Here is a 23009-nt window from a genome sequence, read left to right as displayed (position 1 = left end):
TGAAGTGAAAATACAGAATAGTGTTCAAACAGGACCTTGAGGTATTGTATCAACAGTACAGAAAGCAGAACAGTCTTCTAAAGAACTATTATGCTAGTTTTGGGGTCACATTTTCAGAAAGACTGAATGTTCTAAAAGCTTTTAGTGCATTTTAGGTGTTTATTTAAAGATATAAAAAGTTTCAGAAGAGTTTATTTTTCAAATCAAATGTTTAATTTACTTTAGCATAGTCAAATATCCAAAGAAACTCAAATCAAATCACTGAATTTTTGGTTCAAGTAAAGTAGAGGTCAATAGAGAATATCTGGTAACAGTTTAAGTTGTTTTAATACAGTAACAACATTAATCCATAACAGCAATAATGAACAATACTGAAATATTCTGAATAAAAATTGCCAAATTCTATATTCAGAGCAGAAAATTCAGATGGTAGGTATTTATCTATTTATTTATGTCATATTCTAAAATTATATGCTTTTTAGTGATGGCAATTTCTATTTATTTATTGGATATTCTAATAGTGTAAAGCAAGATAAACACTGTTGAAAGCTGAAGAACATTTGCACAGATTTAGGTTGTTTAAGTTATTTATTTCACAGCTTTTCTGTATCTACTTATTGTCACCTGAAGAACTAAGGCTGCATTTCCAATACTTAGAAAGGGCTCACTGACATTCCACTGCTGTGTTTGCACTTACTGTCAAACACTATCCAGAAGAAAGATGTTTCTGGTGTATGTTTTTTCATGTGAGGAAGCACTCTGGGCAAAGAGGGGGAAAAACTGTCAGCAGAGAAATAGAGACCTGGATCATTTGTTATTCAATTAATGTTACATTGATTCAGGTGGTTAAAAAAAATCAGTGAAAGCCACATTTTTAGATGTTGAAGAGGATGTGTTATTAGTGTCATCACCAAAACCACAAAGGCTAATACATCTACAGAAGTTCCTGACTGTATTAGGTATGTCCATGCAGACAGCAGAAGTACTCTCAATAGGCCTAGTTTCAATATGGAAAATAGTTTACTTTTTACCTACCTGAGTTTCCAGAGTGGAAGCTAATAGAGAGTGAACCAGAGTGAAAATGGCATAACTATTACTACTGCAAAGCAAAATTAATTAATTTTCTTGATTTTACTCATGAGGAAGGATGGTTTAAATTATGAGTATATTTTTGGCATCAAGATATCTTCCTTTCATAAGTGGCACCAGTTTTGGCTTCCTCTGAACTGGGATCTTAGAGGATCTAAGCTTTAAAGTTTTCTAAAGATTTTGACCTGAATGAGGCAACAAATTTCAAGAAATTCTGAACACTCTGGGATCTGAAAACCAGAAATTCCTATCTTGAAAAGAAGAAAATCTTTCTTCATATGAGAAAAAGAGTTTCCTTTTATTATATTGTGTCTGTCCACATTTGGGAGGATAGTATGTGCAAGTGGTGAACCTCAAAGGACATCTTGGTTACAGTCACACAGGCTTAGGAATTCAGAGGCTTTATTTGTACTTAACTTCTCACAGAGGGAAGTCCAACAGCCCAAAATAGTATCATCATCATCATCATCATCATCATCATCATCATCATCATCATCATGATTTTAATTTGCACACATATAGCCAATGTCTACAGCAAAACAAAGTTCTATAGACAGCACTCCTGAAGATTATGCCATAATTAAAAATTTAAGCAGTGTCAGAGAATGCTCCAACCTCTGAAACTTGATTGTCCTCACTATTAAATTGCTAAAACAACTCCTAAAACAGTTTCAGCCTGTACCAGGTTTTGACACAAACAGTTCTCAGGCACAGCTCAAGGGTTAGTATGGGTCATGGACTAACTATTCCCAGCAAGCAGCTTCATGATGGCATAGAGGTTTGCCTGTCTGTGATGACTGACTTCAGTGCCAGTCTCTGACACATGTAATTTGCTGATTGAGCAAACTTGTCCCTCTCGGTAGGAATTTTCTGAGGGTGGTGAAATTTGTATAATTGCTTTACAGCACAGTTTTACTTGTGAGTTTGAAAGACAGAACCTTTTAACAGGAAATCAGCAGTATTTAAAAAAAAAAAAAAAAAAAAAGAGCTACTTTGAGACAGATGAAAGTTTTTGTGCTTCTTCAATCCAGGATTAATTACATTCAGTATTGGGAAGTGGAGCATGTCATATGAAAATATTCTAGATCACCATGACTGCAATGAATGGTATTTTTCATACACATCCCACAAACCCCATAAGCCCCTCAGGTTTCGTCAAGCCAGAAGAATGAATAGTTAACTAAAAAATAAGCTACACTGTTTATAAAGCCTCTCATTCCTTTAGTTCCTGGTATTTCCTAAAGAAAACAATTTGTTTGTCTTCATGGCAATTAGTGAATTCTGTCAATTTAAATCAGTTTAGAGTCCTTTAGAGCATTTAGGAAAGAATACGAAGAAATAACCCAAACCCAGAAATTATTAGACAGTGATATATTAAAGTAGGATTAGGATAACTCTGAAGAATAAAATTCCTTTCCCTGTCATCCTGATACACATCCATACTGACTTCCTGAAGACAATGAAGCCATTTGAAATGATGCAGTTCAATCCAGGAGTTCAATTGGCTGGTAGTCCAATGCTGTGCAAATGTTACTGTACAAGACCCAAGTTGGGGCATTTGAGTCTTTGTCCTGCCAATGAGAGTAAAGATTTAACACGCAGTAAAGGCCATCCCTCAGGGCAAGATGACAGCTTGACCAATGGCACTTAAGAAAATGACCAAAGGAACTATATGTAGCAATTATGTTTCTTAAAGGGGATTTTAGAAGCTTCAGTACACAAAAAAGGTGTTGCAGATTTTCTAATTGTGAGTTTGGTTTATTTATTATGATTGTCTCTTATGCATTAAAACCATAAATAATCTGTTTCCATCACTTTTGCACACAGAGAATGATTCTAGATCATTGTACTTGCCTTTTATTTGACTGTGTTTTGATGTTTATTGTATTTTGGTGTTTATATTTTGCTTAGGCTTTCTGATTAATAACCTAAGTAATTGCAAGAAAATACATGCACTTGTGCATCATTTTTAATAGCTATGGTTTGTATCATTTTTTAAGTAGCAAACCTAACAAATTACATTCTGGAACTTAAGATGTACCACAGAGAAAGTCATATACAACACTATGTAAGATAGCCATTTTCTTTGCTTCTTTGTGGCCTTCATTTTACCTAAACAATATGCTTCAGTGCTAGATGAGAACTTGGGGGAACAAAAACAAACCCGAAGACTTCAGCAGTGTTTTTAATTAATAGACTTCTAATTTTATCAATTAATAGGTGCAATTAAATTTATCATGATATGAACTGACAGTGAAAATTCTAAACAATTTTCAAAAGCAAATAGGTTGAACTGAGTTAGCTACTCAAATGCCCTTTCATAACATACATTAAATATGAATGCATAGAAAGAAAATTGCAAGCATTTTATAGGTGAATGTGTGAAATCAACTTAGTCTCACAGTAATGCAAAGATACATAAAGATATATTATTAATCCAAGTTTGGCACGGACAATTATTTATGCAGTTTAACTTTGCCAAGCAAAGATAAGAGTCAGATGTTTTTTCCACCTCTTACCATCCATTCCTCTGCCCTAGTGCAGTTAGCAGTGAAGCTGAACCAGCCTGGTTCACTTCTTGGGCAGGTTAATAGGTCTTCAGACTTCATTTACCACTAAGATTTCAGACCATCATAAGTTTAAAGCATAGTTTCATGCTGACAGTTTAATGGTCAAATAAGAAAAGTAAGTTTAGATGTTAAACTTACTTTTAACATCTAAACCTACTGACCTTTCTTACCGGGCCACAAAAATGAATTTCAACATGGATTTTCTGATGTGTCTTTGTGCACATGTGGCATTGTCTAAACCAGCTGCGTGTGTTTACATTATAAGCCTTTCAAAATATTTTCCTTTTTTTTTTTTTTTTTTTGCATGGCCTCTGTGAGACAGGGAAGGTAAGCAAAGAAATTCTCCTTTTCTTACCTTTTTTTTGTTAAGCCAGCCTTCAAAGTCACATTATAGATTGTCTGAGGGGAGGGGATTCTCACACAAGTTAAACATTCAACTTTGTCTTTTGCCAAGAGAAGGGTCTGGAGGTTGTTTTATTTTAATGAATGTGTCAGACCTGAAAGTGTTCACCATACACCAGTTCTTGCCAACTGTAGGTCAAAGAATTAAATCATTGTATTCATGAGACAGAAATGTCATCCCTTCCTTTTACACAGAGACCCTTCACCTTCTAGCCTTGTAAACACTCTAACTGGCTCTTTTCCAACAAAAGCAAATTAGTTTCTTGACTTCATTTTAACATATGAAGGTAAAAGAGAAATTTGCAATTTGTATAAATGCTGTCAATATCAATGAAGTTAGATTTTTGATGGTAGAAAAAGGAGCATTTCAACTTTCAGAATGTAAACAAAGTAATTATCTTCATTTTTAGCTTTTAATAAGTTTCTTTCTTTGCTTAGAAAATTCTATAATTTTTAATGGCTTATATTTAGACATGATAGTTGTCAATATGGTATTAAATGTTTTTAATACATGCTGTTAAAAGGGAACGATTCTGCTGAATCCTCTCAAGACCTCAGAGGCCAGAAAAAAAGTCAAAATAATAGTGACTAATACTTTGCATTTTGTCCCCATCAACAAACAACTGGAGAAATAATGTAAAAGTACAGAGTTAAAGAGCTAAAAAAGGAAGAAAGGGATAAAATTAGGTATACTAGTGATAACTTTTGGGACAGTATGACAGCGTTTGAGGGACAATGTTCTACTGAGGTTTTTCACTGTGTCCTACAGTCAGCTGAGTACACTGGAGTGCATTAGACCTATTTGGACAATAGTTCACACAATATGAGGAAAAAATAAGAGGAAGTAAAAGCTTTGGCTATGGCATCATTGGCATAAGTGAGGCCTGATGGAAGAGTTCTGGGACTGGAGTGCTATTAGGGGAAGTTACAGGCCTTTGACATGGTCCCCCACAATATTCTTCTCTCTTAGTTGGAGAGAGATGTATTCAGCAGGTGAACTGTTCAGTGCATAATGAACTGGTCACATACAGAGGGTAATGGTCAATCACTCAGAGTCCAAATGGACACCAGTGACAAGTGGTGTCACTCAGGGGTCCATAATGGAACCAGTTTTATTTAATATTTTAATTAATGACATAGAGGGACTGAGTGCACTCGTAGCAAATTTGGAGATGATACCAAGCTGAGTGGTGTGATTGACACGCCTGAAGTTTAGAATGCCATCCAGAGGGACCCAGACAAGCCAAGAAGTGAGCCTAGGACAATCTCATGAGGTTTAACAAGGCCACGTGCAAGGTGCTGCATCTGGGTTGGGACAACTCCCAGTATTAGTTCAGGCTGCGGGATGAACAGATCGAAAGTTTCTGTTTCTTCCTCTACTGAAGAACTCTTTTTTCCCTTGACAGTGCAAACTCAGTGGGCAGTAAGCTCTAGGTGGAGGCAGAGCTTATTCTGCCAGTGTGAAGTCAAGGCAAATCTCCCTGTCAAAAAGCTTTAAAACCACTTCTACTTAATTCTAATCTTTACCAAGTCACAGTTCCTTTACATGGAAGCACAAACATGGAAGAGCAAACTGACACTTGCAGATTCACCAGTTTTAAGAGCTATTGGCCACGTGGTAAAAACTATCCTCTAATCTGAATGCCAACAGCAATTCCAGTATATTGACCAGAGAAATTGTGGAGTCTCTATACTTAAACATATATAAAAACATGCTAGACACAGCCCTGAGCAACTGGCTCTCAGTGCACCTGTTCTGTGCAGTGCAGTGGACTAGATAATCTCCAGTTATTCCTTCCACCCACCCTGTTCTGAGATTCTGTGATGTACCTCATTTCAGTGATTTCACAGGTGCATGCACTTTTGGCAGGACAATATTGATGCTGCACAGTTGCAAGGAAAATAGAATAACACATTTGTTATGACACCAAAAATCTTCAAAATTTGCCAGGATAACAAATTTTTCCTTTTGACTGAGAGTCTTTCAAAGCTCAATGGTTTCTGAAGGTGATGTGATTTTAAAACGGCCTTTAGCACAATGTTTGTTTCACACTGAAAATGTCAAATAGGCACTAGAAATGCTTTTCAGTATTCTATTCAGCAAACTAGGTGCCAGTGCAACTGATAAATAGATAACATATTGGTAACTCAAAGCCTGTTAGTAACAACAGACAAAGGGAAGAAAAGAGAGAGACATTTATAAGAAAACAACTGAAATGTTAAGTAGCAACCCTTTTCTCATTTTATTTTGGATTTTTTTTCTTAAAAGATCTTTTTCAGTAAATATAGAATCCAGTGCTGTACAAAGACAGCAGTAGTCCAGGATTCTCTGCAATGGCCTCTCCATGTGCATCAATCAAGACTTCAGACATCAATACTTCTTTTCCTCTCTAATATTCATGAACCTCTATCCAGTTTTCAAAAAGTATATGTCATGGAGTCACAAGAGCTGCCTAATTAATCCTCATATTTTCTCCAACAGGAATGTCTGAAAGTATAATTACGTGCTTCGGGCACTCATATTTTAATGACCTTTTTAGAGACACCCATAAATAAGTCAAATGGTAAAAATAAATAAATTTTTTTAACTTTACACAGGGTTGCTTTACATTCTAAAACTAACTGAAGACTTTTCCTCTCTTGCATTTGGATCCTATTATTCTATTTGAGTTTAAATTCACCTGTCCTTCAAAGAAACCAGTGACTGGGTATATAAACTTTTTCAGAAAAAAAAACAACAACCTTTTAACATGTAGATGAAATAAAAAGCAATGATCTATGCAACTTTTAAAGAGTGGCTATAACCTCAAAGTCATTATCCTTTTTATGTTTATTATTACTCTGGGGAAAAATAAATTAAATTTTTCAGAACATCTCTATTTTTAGAATATATTTTCTACTAAAAGAATATTTTAATTTTTCAAGCAAGGTATGTATTTCTGAAGTTAAAAAAATAATATCTTCCAAAATTTAAGACCAAAGTTTGCCTCTATTACTTCCTTGTAGGTTTATTAAAGCAAATACCCATTTCATAAAAGTAATACCAAAGACATAAATCAAAACTAACATGCATTATTGCTTTCTGATCATCATGCTATTGACATTTAAGAAGAATACATCAGGTAATGATGTGTCTTCTTCATACTCGATTCTGTAATCCCTTATTTTTAACCCTATATTCCATCCTTTTTTACCTCCTGCACATGTCTATACTTATATTCTCTTCCTTTATTCACATCCTCACATATCCCCACTTTTTCCAGACCACACATACAGGCATAGACAAGCACAAGCAAACTCCATCCTGAATCCATTTATTTTTCAATTTTTTTCATATTCTCACACCCACACATAGCACCACACAGTCTGGTTTCTCCAGACTTACCATCAGCTAAATTTATTTTAATCAAAAGAAAGGAAAAGGAAGTTGGCATGAATAGTAACATAATTCTAACCACTTTACAAATACATTAACATGGAATTACTTTCTACCTGTGTCCCTTATAACTTCCATTCAACATGATCCTTCTCAGTGAATAATAAAGGAAGTAACAATTGTTTACTACTTTAAAAAGTATTGCCAGTAGATACAAAAGTTTATAAACTATTAAAGCAGTATACTTACAGGAATCATGGTGAACTCCTCTGGTTTTAGTGGGAATGGGAAATAACGTAATTCCATAGTAATTTCCACATACATTGGAATTGTCCAGAATACTGCTTTTCTTCAGAGAAAGAAAACAGCAGGAAAGGCAAGGCAAGGTAAGGCAAGGCAAGGCAAGATCCCTCCAAGGACAGTGGCTGAGAGACATGTAAAAAATGAGGAAAATAGTAGTGAAATGCTATGTGGAGGAGCTGAGGTTTTAAACTTATTTGATATTCATCTTTGGACAGACAGTGTTATGGATATGCTGGTAAAGGGATCTGGAGTAATGGCTAGTACAATACGTCATCAATCTGAACCTAAACAAAACAAAACCCAAAACACAACCCCAAAACAAAGATGAGGAAAATAATACCAAAAAAAAAAAAAAAAGAAAAAAATAAATATGTGAGCTGTGATAAAAGTGATGGAGTGGATGTTTCTGTTTTGAAACAGAGCATGCAAGGAAAACAGAAACATCAGACTCTTCAGAAAGCGAAAGCAGAAATATCTAAAGAGGAGGTGGGAGGAAAAAAAATACACAAATTTGAAAACAGATTCTTACATAAACCAAAATGTTGCATCTATTTACAACAGAAAAGGCATAAAGAAGAAGAGAGAAAAATCTGTAGTAAATTCCTCAAGACCAAAGAGTGCATAAAGACTCATTATGTCTTTAAACGAGCTCTTTCCTTGTCTTAGAAAATATCTTTCTTTGCCAAAAAAAAAGCTATTTTATTTCCTCATTTAATGTTATTTTGTGACTTTGAAAGCAATTCTGTTTTAAGGCCCATTGGAATCAGCTTTTTCTTCTAATCTTTAAATGGAGGCTTCATTTTTGTCTATTTATGGAATATTTCCCTCATTTTTCTTTATTACAGATAGCATGACTACACTTAAGGGAAAATGAAGGTTTGTGTGCATACATTATTATCAACACAGTATATAAATTTAGTGGGTGCCAAAGACAGGGAAGTAGATATGCTGGACTCTTTTGGATTTCTATCATTTCAGCTTAGTAACCTTGTATTTTCAGTAGTGGTGTATTCACAAAAGAATTAATCTCTTTCTTTCATTGCAGAGAAGCATTAGATGCAACATAAAACTGACTTTTATATTTAATGGTGTTTAAAAATTGTTTGGATACTTCAGCTGCTCAGTGAACTTGACTTTTTTCATGATTACTATCCTTTTAAAATTCTCAGTACAAATTATTCCATAGCAATTCCCCTTAAACACTCAACACTTGCTGCCAAGAATAATTGAAACTATTTATAATTTAAAAATAGGGTGTGTTTTTTCATATTTTAAAAGCTTTATCACTAATAAAATCCATTTTTATTAGTGATCTAATACACATCACTAATATCAACTGATAGCAGTTTCCACTGGAAATTTATTCAAATCTATTTACAGACCCTTGCTGAAGTATGTGATAAATAGAAGTGAATTACAACTGAATACAAAGTTGCACAACATACACATTATCAGCCATTATATAATTAGCCATAATTAAGTGATACTATTCCTACAGGACCCACTGAGTTTGCTACAGAAGTACAAAATAAGGAAAACCACCTCTATGTTTTCATTAAGTTTAAAAAACCCAAAACACACCAAAAAAAACCCCAAAACCCCACACAAAACACAAATATATGACCACATTATGTATTTAATAAAATAGGACAAAACTGAGATACTTGGGGTTTGTCTGTATTAAAATTAAAGGTGGAACCCAGAACTTCAGAATTATTAATTAAAAACATGAAAAACCATCTGTTTCTTATCATTTATAAGCAGCAAAGACATGTGCACTGAGTTTCTATAAGCTTGTTTTGCTTCTGCAGAATCTGTGCCACCCCAAAATCCATTGCTGCACAATGTCTGAGCAATATCATTACTGTAAAACTGGTGTTTTCGAGGAACCTGCCTAACTACAAATTAGGGCTTCTTTCCCATAGTAGTATACCAGACAAAATTATTCTTCTTACGTTTCTTCTAAGCAGACTTTAGAGTCCACACACACTGGAATGAAAGAAATAACCCATTCGCTTACCTCAAAAGCAACTGGGCATGAAAGAATGGATTACATGAATCTTGGACTCAGCCTACAGTTGCAGAGCCAATAGGAAGGAGATGGAGTGATGCTCATTTATTCATTGTATAATAAAGCAATAAATGACTACCTATTTGGAGGCAACAGATGGGCGAGTTAAAAGGAGAGTGTATAGCATATGTGAACCCGAAGTACTTCAAATACTATTATGCCTTTGGATGGCACCTAAACTGCTACTCAAGGCTTCCTGTACCATCATCTGTAAGTCATTTTTATGCACACACTAACCTAGACTTACAGACAGACTTAGCAGAGAGGTACCAGTATTTCCTTCTTGTAACAAAGCAATTTACCTCACAAATATTGTTCATTATTACATGTTGCATCACAAGACAGATGAGATGTTCTTTGGCAGTTCTCTTTTGCAGCAAACTTCTAAATACACTCTGTCTGACTGTAACTTTTATTTTCTCTTTTCAAATCACTTTAATATTCTTGACTTTCATCCAAAATTCAATAGCTGTGGGGATTATTTCCATGTTTGCATTACAAAATGCAGGAGTAACTATAAAACAGCTCCTCTGTTTGTTACATCTGGCTCCATTCATTTGACACTTAATCCTGAAACCTGTCTCACAAAGCTATTTTAGTCTCGCAATACAGGGGGGAACAGAAAGCTGTTTTGTTTTTTCATTGTTAATTATTCATCTAATTTGATATTTATTTATAATACATTTTGAGGCACTGAATAGATATTTTATTTTCCATCTTGATGATGGGAAAAATATCCACTACTTTGAAATTTGATTCTGACTGCCAGAAAATACTAAAGGATAACTGCTGCTATAATTTTCATAATAATTTTGCTATTATTGCCTGCATAACAATGGAACATTATTTGTATTTGCAATCAGAATTTTTCTGATTCTCAGAAGGCAAATGAAAAGTCTTAAGATCCTTAAGTCTTAAAGGAAATACTTTATAATTTACTCTGGATTTAGATATGGACAGAGATCACTTTAAAGTTTCTATAATGAGAAATATTACCAAGGATTTTATCTTAGGAGATGACTTAAACATTCCAGATATGGTCTAAAAAATAAATTCTGTCAATTCTTTCTACATGGAAAAACCAAGAGAAGTATCAATGAAGCATCAATTAAACAAGAAGCAATGTTATTATAGACACAAGGCAATCATTAACGGAAACCCTTTCTCAGGATTTGTTTGCATGCTGTCCATTTATGTCTTTGTAGTCTCTTAATAAGTACACCTAGTTCTGAGAGCTTTTTGAATGTTGCTGCTAAAGATAGATAGATTAGATAGATAGATAGATAGATAGATGGATAGATAAATAATTATTGCAAATATGCATCGAATCAATTCAGTTTCAGATTTTTATAGCTTAAGCTTAGTCATCAAAAAGTTTGCCACATAATTACTCATTCAGACATCCAAAGAAATAATAGAGAAATACAGTGGCAAATCTCTTTTTGATATTTCTAATAAAATTTTGATTAATTAACAAAATAGTTCACTGAAATCTGTAGTACATTCTTTTTAACCAAAGGCGCAATGAAGAAATATAAAGATATACTTTTATCTGATTTTAAGTTTTACCAGAAAATACTTGTGAATGTGCAGTAACATTTGAATTCTCAAACTCTTTCTGGGCAGGCACCCTCAGAAGGGTTTAGAGGTGCAGTCATTCCGGACAACCCCTGCTGTCCACGCAAAACTTGAAGGAAGATTAAACTTGGTAATTGTTTTTATCTTAGTATATACCTAAAGTTTCCAAGGGCTATAGAAGAAAGTGAAGAGTATGAAAGGATGAGTTCTATCCTAATATTTCATTTTTCTTTAGATTCATTCAGGCATTAATGTGAGGTTCACCATTCATGTTTCCCCCAAAGTGTAAATGTATTGAACTGAAGCTGAGTACCTCACTCTGTGTATTGAATGGACAGCCTTTCATGAGAGGCAGTCAGCATTTTAGAGGTGAGTAATCTGGTGAGGTCTGCTTTAAACATTTAGAATTTTGCTTTTCCAAATCTCTTCTCTTCTTTAGGAATTTTATGTTTTGTAATTTACAGCATGTCACTGCAAAGTGACATAATAGCACAAAACTATCTCACAAAACCCATATTTTTCATAACTGTGTTCAGTTGTAAGTGCAAAAAACATTTTTCAAAACCATTTTAGGGAAAAGTCATTTGTCTTGAAAGTAAATAAGTCACTTTCCTTTATTAGCTGTCAGGTAAGATATTATAACCAGTCTTTAGCTTTATTTAGTGAACATACTTAGAAGACTGACTATTTCTGTTGGAAATTTTACCAGAAGATAGTTAATTAATCTGGAATCCTCATTGACAATCTTCAGAACAGGACCCTCTCATCTGAAAAACACAGCCACTTAATTCCAGTAACTCATCTACTATTTTAAATAAAATTGAGTCACAAATATAAAAGCTAAGTGTGTGAGGGTGTTTTGCATTCTTAAATTATTCAGATGATTTTAAATTGGTACCCTAATGTTTTCATTTAACTTTCCAAGACGGCATACTGCTTTTTAGTTGTCACCTTTTTTTTTGCATTCACTTTTAATAAAGAAATAGTTCCCAGGAAGGCATTCTGAAATTAGGTGCTTTTTTTGGCAGGAGACAGAGACAGAGAAGAAAGGCAGTAAAATTGCTACTGATATTTGTATGGATTATGTCATCTGCAATGTCCCTATGTATGTTTTCATATATATAGGGACATTAAAATAAATCTAAAATCTGTGCATATACTTCATCATTATGTACCATATAACAAGGGAAATTTGATTTGAGCTCATTAAATGAATAACATGTCCCTCATAAAAGTTTCAGAGAAACTGCTGGCAGTAATCGATACAAAAATCTTTTTTTTTTTCCTGTGTGTCACCTAAACATCTCATTCCTTTTAACCCAATTTCATTGAAGGAAATCAACTCAATTTTTGCAATACACCTGAAAAAGTGGGCCATTTAGTGATTTCAAAAAATAAATGAAAGCTTCTTCAGTTCATAAGATAATTCTTTTACTATTTCATTGCAGTTACCTCATAAGTATAATGATAAACAGAAGGCCTTGCTATTTTTCTAGCAGGAATAACTTATAAAAAAAGTATTATTTCCCTTGTGGTTTTGCTGAACCAGATGGTTTTTTTCTAGGAATATTTTTAGCAGGCTAAAAAATTGACTGGATATCTTACTCACAGATAGCTAAGATATGCTATTACTGCACAGCACTTTGGAGTTCTCTGCAGTACAGTCACAGTTACTGTAAGCATGGTGATAGATTTTAATGGTACTATTACTCATTTTACCACTGTCTGTTAGGATGAGGTTGTAGTTTCTTTCCAACTTCTTGCAAAGAAATAAGGCCTTCAAGCACAATCCAGATATTTATATTAAAATATTTAATAGCAATTATTAAGTCTGAGTAGAGGAAGGAATTGGCAGTAGTTAAGGATTTTCATTGGATCACTTATTGAGTCTTTTTAGAGTTCTTATGTGAAGGTCTACTACCTTACAGTTTTAATCATGTTGTGTTCAAATGCACACTAATAATAACTTTTTGTAAACAGTTTGTATGAATTATGTTTATTCCTTAATAGACTGCCTGTTACTGATACTGTCATACAACTATTATCATCAAAATTTGACTGTTTGTATAATGGTCAAGTGCCCTCTGAAGTTTATAATCCAGTGGAAGCTTATACTGGATGGAAGCATACAGTGCACTAAAATTAACATATACCTTCAGATATATTGTAAGATGTATACAGAAGTATAGAGCAATAGAAAACTGCATTTTAATGTTGTGTGAACTCAAAATGAAATGTCACCACCTCACAACCAAAGCAGCTTTTACAGTGTACTGGTCTTTGACAAGGTCCAATTTTTCAACTCAATTAGGTACAAAAACCAAGTGTTGAAATAGCTGAATTTCCCCAAGGAACAGTAATTTTAATTTTTGCTCAGCTCTACTTAACATTACCTCAGTAACCTTCCTTTTTGCCTGTTAGACAAGTTTGTCTACATTACCAGTGGGAAACCATCCTCATTTATGAGGTGGGAAAGCAACCTCTGCAGAGCCATTACTTCCCCCTTCCATAATGGTGTGAAGAGAGTAGGCTGAGCCTTGATATTATTTCTTTCCCCAAGAATGTAACTGCACTAACACAGTGGCACCTGGCCATATAATTGCATGAAGTATAGAGCTGTTGTATTCCTCTATTCTACCCAGAGGTGATAGCAGAAGGTAGATCGTGGCCAAGTTACAATCTGTGTCTGGGGCACTCCCAAAAAATCATTCTCTCTTTGCTCTTTCTATGTGCCATTGGCAAAATATTCCTACAAAGTCACAGTTTAGCTGTTATCTGTAGCCCCTGCAGAGTGTGGTCTAGCAGTATATCACCTGAATAATTTTTTGTCTAGGATCACAGTGTCATTAATGTCAATAAAATTATCATTGTACTCTAGGACTGAAAATAAAATTTCTTTTTGAAATGTGACCTAGAGAGATCACAGAGAAAATCAAACAAAAATCATCTGCAATTCCAGCAAATTTCAGATCTACTGTATATTCATGTACCATTTTTTAACAATAATTTCTAGTTTCTTAGAAAGTTACAGATTTTATTTGTTATTTCTTGCCTCAAAAAAAATTTTTTGGGAGAAAATAACATTCTCTGGAGATGTGCTTCAACATTCATTGACCTGATATCTGCCCAGCAATGCAAGCCAATACATTTGTATTGTACATTTCTGTATTATATCATTTAACATCTCCTGTGTTCAAGCTGAAAATTAGGAGGAAATAGTTTTTTGATACTCACCACATGTTGCCTTTAAGGGGAAATCTAAGACATCAGTTCACAAACATAAGGGTGTTTTCTTCTCTGTGAAATTCCACTGAAGTTAGCAGGACAGTCCCAGGACAGTTCTGCTGCTCAAATTATGGACCCTGTATTCCAGTCCCAACATGCCTCTTTATTGCCTCTACATATACATATGGAGTATTGAAATATAATTACCTAAGACATTAAGAGTACCTTTCTAACCAAATTCAACTTAATAAAAGTTTTACATTCACAAAAGAGTTTGGCTTATGCACCCAGTTAATTGAGTTTTATTTTTAACTCATGAATGGATCAAAATTCATCTTCTTTTACCATGCTGACTGACTGAAGAGGCACATATGCTAAGTATGATTAGGTACAACCACATGTAAATTCATAAAACAGTTATCATTCCTCTTTCCCTGCTTTCTAGGAGAAAGAAGAATCTTATAGCAAACTGAGCATACCATTTAATAAGAACCAAAAAACTGAACTTCTACCTAGTGTTACTAGCTACAGATACAAGAGTTAATGACAATAATCTTTGCACCATGATTCGGTGTTTTCAGGTACCTTTGGTTCATTGTTATTTCAGGCAAATCTCTGTGATCAATGATCTGTGACATGGTAATGCTGTATTAAAATCAGAACAATTATGCCTTTTAGGAAATTACATCAGAAAGAACAATTGACAGAATTTTTTCCATGGATTATTATATTTATTAAAAAGGACTCCCATGGATGGCACAAGTGTAACAGGAGATTGAACCCAGTCAATCATAATTATTACCCAGTTTCTGCCAAATTAATTGTAATCGATATAATCAAAGGGGATTTTTGTCAGTAACTTATTTATGGTTTAATGTTTTCCTGTGTATTAACTTAATAGGTTACAAATGGAGCTTGCTGACTTTCACTGTTAAGGCACATATCTCGAGGAAAGACATTTTCTTAGAAAAGTGCACTAACTTCAACATTCTTCTCTTGGCCACCTGTCTATTTGTCTCATTGGCACACCTATTTAACTGTTTTCTAGGAACAGATTGATTAACATCACTTTGGTCTTATCAGACTCGTTATCCATTGGGATTGAGAGCCAATGGTAAATAAGAGTCTTGTAAACCCCCTGAAGAATGTTCTGAAATTTTAAGGACAGGTGAGAACAATATTTTTTTGAAAACAGACCTAGAGACTGTCTGCACAGTAAGAAGAGAATTCAAGAACTTACCAAAAACAAAAGGGAAAGAAAAAAAAAAAAAAGGCACTGGAAAGTGTTCAATATCTCAAGTAGAGCATTGCATATGGCTTTACAGGTTCAGTGTCCAGAAGACGAATGAGTAGAAACATATGCCAGAGATTAGCCAAATAATCCAGTCTGCCTAGAAAAAGAAAAGCAACTGTATTGATCTTGCACATAATAAAAGCTTGATTTTTCCTTAGACCTTTGGAGAATGCAGTACTGTCTGTTCTCACTAATGAAAGCAGAATCAACTGCTGATATACCATGCTCATTAGAGGAAATAACTTCACATAATTCCCATTTATGCTTTGAAATAAAAATTGAATGGAATTGAGGAAGTTTTAATCTTGTGAAATTTTAGACTTGGATGTTTCAGTTAAGAAAAGTGTTTATTTGACTTGTGTCCCTGAGATGCATGCAATAGGAGCCTCATTTAATTTTGTTTTTCTAGAAAAGAATCTGATTTGATCTCTTGATGCAGCCCACTGAAAAAGATTTCCCTTTTTACATGAAGTTCCAGTTCTCCTTTTTGATCAAGTATAGCAAGTATGTGCATCTGTTTGTTACAAAATGCACTCATTTCAGAAAAACAATTTTTTTCAAGGCTCCTGTTCTTCAGATCCTTTTGCAGTCTCATGGCATGGCATATCGTATGTGCCATGTCATTTATCCCAGTTTATCATTCATTAAGTACAGGTGTTTTTCTTTTATTTCAAAACTAACTTGGACATTCTCATCTACATTAGTGATAGTGCATTACAATTCTCACCCAGTAGTCTGAATCTGGACTAGTAATTTAGCAAACAGAAGCAATTTCTGTATAGTTTGATGCATATGATCTATTTTAGTGCAGATGGATGAGATTAATCAGCCCCTAAAAGCACAAACCTCACTATCTTAAAAGTAGCTACTTAGGCTTTAGAAAGTTCAGTTAAGCAAGATATAATTTTCCCATGATGCTCAGTCATGTATTCAACCCTCTATATTTGGCTTAAATCTAAAACTAGGAAAGAGTTAACTACATGCAAGAACTCTGCTATCTTGAAAGAATCAGGCCATTTTCTATATCTTCATAAGAATTCATTATTATAATGTGTAATTTAATGATTTTATAATCAGTTGTTTAGCTGTCTCTCTCACTGAAGTATTTCCTTTTTTACTTGTCCTATAAACAATAATAACATTTAAAATTGTTTATCATTCACAAATATTCACATATTAATGAACCATCAAATGCAGTAAGAACATCAGATTGTTAACCATTGTGTAAATTCTATGGAGCCTGTCAAGACACTGACAACTATTAACATGAAAGAAAAGAAAGCTGAAATAATCACTTTCCTATAATAGGAAAACAGAAAGAAAGAAACTCACAACATCTGTTAATTAGACACAGGCGAAAAAATGAAATACCCATGTGCAAAACCACAAGAAATTTGTTAGTGTGAAAAATTCATTAATTCCAAGGAATTAGTTCCTCCCTTCGTGTGTCTCTGAAGAGAACCCCACCATAAAGTCTTTCTCCTGAAACAGTTTTTCTGTGTAGTTAGATAACCCTGAAAATGCAGAATGATGCACATTGATGACAAGCATAGACAAACACTAGCTTGAAGATTACTGTGAAATGATTCCATTCATCTCCATGGGGTGTTAAATGTGAGGCTTAATCAGCTGAACCTACTCACCATTTTGCTGCAGAACACTCTCCTTTAAATATACATCTAAAGCTATCTATTTTGATTAAATGGCATTGTTAAGCTTAGAGCCAGGGGAGCTACTGAAGCCATAAAACCAAAAAAAGCATTCAGGGTGCAGAAATTCAGCCTTTGAATATGCTTCTTTTTTTATGAAGTTAATTTTTTATTTAGTTGTTTGTTGTTACTGTATTTGTTTTCCAGGGTGAGACATTAATTCCTTAAAGAAACTGTATCAAACTATGAACTACTTACTTAGTAAATAATGTCAGAGGTTTTTCAGCTACCCAATCTGTGAGCATATTGAGGGTTAAACAGATGGAGACTTTCCACTGCTACATTTTTCAATATATTTAACACAGTTAAGAAGTGGCTAATAATGGGGTTTTGGTCTTTTCTTTTCAAAGTACTATGTACCAAATCAGCATGGAAAGAAAACTGTGGAGTGAAAATGAAGGGCAAACTCAGAATGTTCCTGAGAAGAAAAAAACAAGGCAAGCCTAAGTTTAAATCCAGAGGCAACAAACTACATATGTTCACCACATGAGCAGGACACATGATTCCAGTGGGTGTGAAAGCCATTCTGTATCCTTTACATAGACTTCATACACTTCCTTTGAGCATCTGCTAACATTTTAAATTTTGAAGTGGGAGTTTTAAAGATACTGACGAGGTGGTAGCAATATCTTAAAACCTGTGAAATGGAGATGAATTAATAGGTACATGGAAGTTGGAGCAACAGGAGATCTGAGGTATCTTTGTGTTCATTACACTCATGGGCAGTACGTGTCTGGGTCAAAAAAGCAAAAACGTAGCTTTCAAACCATCCTTAATTCAGTATGATTTTCAGTGTGCTGATGATTATGACAAGGGATATGGAGCATGGCATCTCAAAGACAGAAATGCAGGATGGAGAAAAATAGAACTGTAGTTCAGTGCATGACTGCATCAGTCAGTCTGTTTAAGAGGCAGACAAAAACTGTTACATCCATGAACAGGGATCCTTTTGGCTATGTTCCACTTCAACTCTGAATAACACCTCTGATAGTCAGGGGTCAAAGATATTCTGCTCTTGAAATCTAGATATACACATCATGATCAGTCCATAATATTTACCACAATTTTCCCTGATATAAAATAGGGATAATACTACTGATCTAATTCAGATATCTTGGAAAATTATTAACAGAGATAAATACTGAACTTTTTATGAATGAGATTTCAGTTACTAGGAAGTGCATCAGTTAAACAGCTACTTGAACTGTAAGTCTGAACACACCTTATTTGAACATAGAAAAGTTAGCGCATTCCAAGCCTCGCTTATGCTTGTGTAAATTTGACTCAATAAGCACCAGAACAAAATAAGGTTATGTATATTGTGGCTAAGAGAAAAGGAAATAATTTTTTTTTAAGAGAGTGTGGAGAGATGAATTAATCTGAAAGCAGCTAAACTTCTAGTTTTCAAAACCTACCTTATGGAAAATATTTGTGTAAAGAGATTAATAAATATTTCTAGTAAGAAAACAAGTGTTCAAGCAAGGACAATTTTGACGGGAGGTCCTCCTTACTTCAGTGTGCAGTTCTCATCAACATTACCATGTAATAAGAAAGTTTTAAGTAAAGTAATAAGAAAGTTTTAATAGTGAATCAAAACCTTTCAAAACTATATTTTTTTATGAGGTGGTCACTGAATATTTTCTGTATCAGCCAGAGTGCAACACTTCTCTTAGTAAAATTGCCTCTGGTTTCATATAACAAGAAGTCTGATGTTGATCAAATCAATTACAGAATGCAAGCTATTAGTAAAGCTGATTTCAGATACGCCTCCTTTCTGTTTGCATTTAATTTGCATAATAACCTTTCAATTGAGGAAATAGTCAAGTGCTCTGAGAGACAGAATGCATGTATCTTTATGTGATATTTAATCAATGATTTTCCACTTTGGTTTGGATGAAACTTAAGCTCAGCTGCTAACTTCTCTTTACCCATTTCCTTAAAACAGTATTGTTCTCTTGATTATAGAGAGGGTTTACTGGCTAGAAATTTATTCAGATTCATAAATCCTTTCCCAGAGATGTGGAGTTGTTAAACTTTCTTTTTGTGATAGGCATGGGAGTGAGGGTAGTCAGACAGTCATCATCACCCTTTTCAAAACACAGAATATTTTTTCTGCTCTGAAAATTACTACATTCACAATTAGCTAGAACTAGTGCTATGGTTTTCACTCCAGCAGAGTTGCATGAGTTAATATTATCAAAATTATATATCAGCTGTTCTGTTGCAGAGATCATTCTGTTCCACAATTCTTCTGTTGCACAAATCTGTACACAAATCAGCTGTAAAATGGCATACCAAAAATTCTTCAAGGATCTTTAAAACTTACATGTATGTTGTGTTCCTTGAAGCTATGGATAGAACATGAGTACTGTAAAATATTTTGTGTAACAACAAGACACCAGGAAATTTTTGAGATTTAATGACGATATGGTCCATACTGAAACACTAAAATGTTGGCTATTTAGAGTTTCTGGTGAACTTCAGAGATAGAATAGGAACCCTGTGCTCTAGGGGTTTAATTCTAAGTTCTGTTTGGTCAAGATAGAGAAGAAAGAAACCTAAAAGGCTTGAAATAATTATCTAGTGTAGTAGCTTAGCAGTAAATTTTTGGCAATGACATAGCAGGAGGCATTTTAAAGAGGTTTTAACAGAACATTTGAATGAATTTTTTATCACATCTGTTTTATTGTGGTAACTAATATGCTTCACCTATTGCAGGTAAGAATTCTGCTTATTAAGACAACCTTTTAACAGTTTTCAGATTTCTCTGGAGCCATGCAGAGAAGAAAAGGTTAGGGAGAACAGACAAGGCTTCTTAGCAAACATGCAACTGTGAACTGCTGTAGGCTTACAGTCTGTAACTTTCTGCCTTTATGCATCTGGACCTACAATTAGCAGAAGAAGCCAATGCTCAAATCCTTGCCCACAGCTACTGTCCTTTTCATAATCTGAAATCAGTCAGACTCTCAAAATAACAAGATTGACTTGAATTTTTTTTCAGATAACATGTACATTTTGTATTTCTTTTGATTTCCATTCTGTCAGTCTCTAGGAACATTTTATTTTCTTTTTACTGGGGACGGTAGTGTAGGATCTTGAAGATAAAACTAAAGGGTTTCTTTCCATATGGAAAGCTTCTTTTTAAACCTTAGGTCTTATAGACTCAATTTGGTCAGTAATGCAAGCAATTAAGAGCCATCAATGACAGTGGGCATGAGGTATATAAATGCCTTTTTGTATTTGGGCCCACTTTCTATGTACCCTGACTTCCCTGCTGAAAGTGCAGATTTTCCAGTATTGTAAGAAATAAAAATAAATATATTAAGCCTTCATATACTACAGAAAAAAAAATTATATAGATACCTAAGATAACAGAACTATGGATGATAAAACTGAAATTACTGAAAAATTTACTGAAATTACTGAAAAATTTATGTATACACATGGGTCCAGAAGCATGGATATATTAAAAAAAAAAAAAAAACCAGAAAAACAAAAAACCAAAAAAAACCTCACACAAAAATGAAACAAAACAAAAAAAACCCAACAAAAAGCAAAACCTCTATCATATGCCAGGATTCATGAAAAACTAGTAAGTAAAATAGGCACAGCAACACAAAGCTCATCACTTCTGTTGAAAAAGTGTTGTATTAATTTATAGTAGTTACTCTAGTGTAAGCAGATCTGGAAATACTCAGGATATTCCATTCTCTCTCTTATGATAAAGAAAAAAAAACAAAAAGAGATGTACTACCTTTCCAGCAGTTGGTCACAGAAAATACCAGTCTGGTAGATTTACCTTAGTATCTTTGTACTTTGTAAGTGTGTTACAGTGTCACCATGGTTATGGAAATATTTCTTTGCATGGTTCATTTTAAAAACACAAATGAAATGCAGTGAAAAAGCCACAGCACAAAGGAAGGAAATTCAGCAATGGAATGCAAAAAGGCTGAGTGATACCAAAGATGCAAGTGTAGTAACAGGCAAGATCCAATTACCAACAGCTGGCCTGCATCCAAGCAGATTTTGCAAAGAATGTGTGAAAGATACAGCCAATAACTTATCACACAGCATTATTTATGTAAACCACTAAAAGCATGACTTCACATTAGGAAGTATTTGACATAAAAACCTAAAAAATAATTTCCTGGGTTTATATACATTATATACAGATCACTCACAAATCTGCTGTATTACAAATGGAGTCTCCTTCAAATGTAAGTCACATCTGTATCAGAGATTTCAGGTATGTTTTTAAGAAGGAAGGTTACACCAAGTGTGTTCACATGTGGTGGTTTCAAATTATGTTCTGCAATTCTGAACTTCTGAATTTACGTGGCAATAACACAGCTGCTGCACCATTTCACATGGTTTCTCCAAAACAGAAGTACTTGCAACTAACAAGTTATGCATGCTTGTTCTGCTTCAATTTCCCATAATGTATTGATAAAAGTAATTCAAGTAATCAGAACCTGCAGCTTCCTGTGGTTTGTTCTGATAGTAAAAGCCTCTGCAGTAAATTTGCTTTCCTGTACATTGAAAAATGGTGAAAAATTAAAAAGACGGACCATGGCGCTATGTCATGGTCTTTCAAAAAGACATGAAGTAACTCATGAAAATCTTTTCATAGTCTAGAAAAGGCAGGATCTACATGTTGTTTCTTTTCTTCTTTTTATTTTTTTAATAGTCTTGTTTTTCTTCCTCTGAAGTTATGTTCCCTCTTAATAATCTAAGGAAATTATTGTAAGTTTTACCTTCCTGATGAGCAGTTGCTGCTATGAATGTACTATTGTTTTATTTATTCTCTACATATGAAACTTTTTTTTTTTTATGGTCTGCATCTGAAATTGGGCTGGCCTTTTTCAATCTTTGCAGTATTAGAGCTTTCAGGAGTAAATCTTGGCTTTTTGCAAACCATAATAAAAACATGGAAGAGTGTAGGAGGATAAGTACCATATTGAAGATACTGGGCTCAGAAATTTCATCACATTTTTCCCATTGGTCCACATCCACTGTGAGCTAGACTTTGAATCATAGAATCATGTTGGTTGGAACTGACTCCCATGGGCAACTAGTGCAATATGCTTAAAGCAGGTCAGTAACAGCCAGTTACTCAGGGCAACGTCCAGGAAAGCTTTGGATGTCTCCACAACCTCTCTTGCAATATGCTGCAGTGCTTTACTTCCTTCACAGAGAAAGATTTTTCTGCCTTGTCTCTCTGCACATGCCTCCATCTGCCTGATTACCTTGGTGACTCTTTGAGTGATACATTGAGGAGTTCTCCATGATAGAGACTCACATCTAGGGTGAGATTGTCTGGCCTGCATTGCCCTGGATTCTCCTTTACACCATCAGTGAAGATGTCTGCATTAGCCATGTCACAAGTATTCAC

This window comes from Aphelocoma coerulescens, chromosome 1A (assembly GCF_041296385.1).
Source record: "Aphelocoma coerulescens isolate FSJ_1873_10779 chromosome 1A, UR_Acoe_1.0, whole genome shotgun sequence".
Classification (NCBI taxonomy): Eukaryota; Metazoa; Chordata; class Aves; order Passeriformes; family Corvidae; genus Aphelocoma; species Aphelocoma coerulescens.
This window is presented reverse-complemented; position numbering follows the sequence as displayed.